The following is a 964-nucleotide window of genomic DNA, read 5'->3' on the forward strand; positions in this document are numbered from 1 at the left end:
TTTAGTTTATTAGGATTATTATTAAAAATAATTATCCGATCCAAAAACAGAAAATAGAAAAAAGTTCCGTGACGTCATTATCTACCAGGCTATATTTCAAAATTATTCAATTAATTCCGTTATAATTCAAAAATATAACGGTCACTCTCCATCGATACACGCTACAACAACAGGTATACAATGAACAGGTACGTTCAATTTTCGACTTTTGACACGGACTCAGAGTCCCAGCGCTGCTACAGTATGTACACTTTCTATAAGAGAAGGGCTGTCGCGACCAATGAGGTGAATTCAAGTAACTTTGTCATTGGTCAACGACAAACGTTATTCCCCTCGACCTGAGGCTCCGTTCGGAGAAACCTGGGAAAACTGTGAACAAAGTTTGGGTTTGCCTACTAAAAAAAAGGAAATGTCATGAAAATCTTGAAAAAGAAGGACATCGGCCAAGAAAGAAGGACGGAAGGACAAAAATCGAAAAAGAAGGACATGTCCTTCCAAAGAAGGACGTCTGGTCACCCTGTTTAGATTCTAGGTTAATCAAATAAATAAATGTTTTTTGAATTCGAATAAACAGATTTTAGACAAATACATTGTTTAATAAAAGTCAATTTTTTTATTTGAATCAAACAAATTGTAATAAACAAATTATTTACAAACGGTAAAGATTGAATATAGCTGATCATCGAAAATTACGAAATATGAATTTTATCCATAATAAGATTAAAAGCAATTTTGTTCTTAATTTAAACCACTGGAAATTGTTTTGACTTTGTTATTGCATTTATTTATGTCCTGTTTCAATAAATTTAAAGTCTTAAAAGAAATACAATCACTTAAAACTTCGAGTTACGATTATTTCTATATAAAAAAAACATAAAAGTACGTTTAGAATTGTACTACGAAAGGTAATTGTATCATTGCTGCCTAAATGTCATTACTGCCTAAATGCTGCCGTTGCAATGGC

This window comes from Belonocnema kinseyi, chromosome 6, assembly GCF_010883055.1.
Source record: "Belonocnema kinseyi isolate 2016_QV_RU_SX_M_011 chromosome 6, B_treatae_v1, whole genome shotgun sequence".
NCBI classification, from domain to species: Eukaryota; Metazoa; Arthropoda; class Insecta; order Hymenoptera; family Cynipidae; genus Belonocnema; species Belonocnema kinseyi.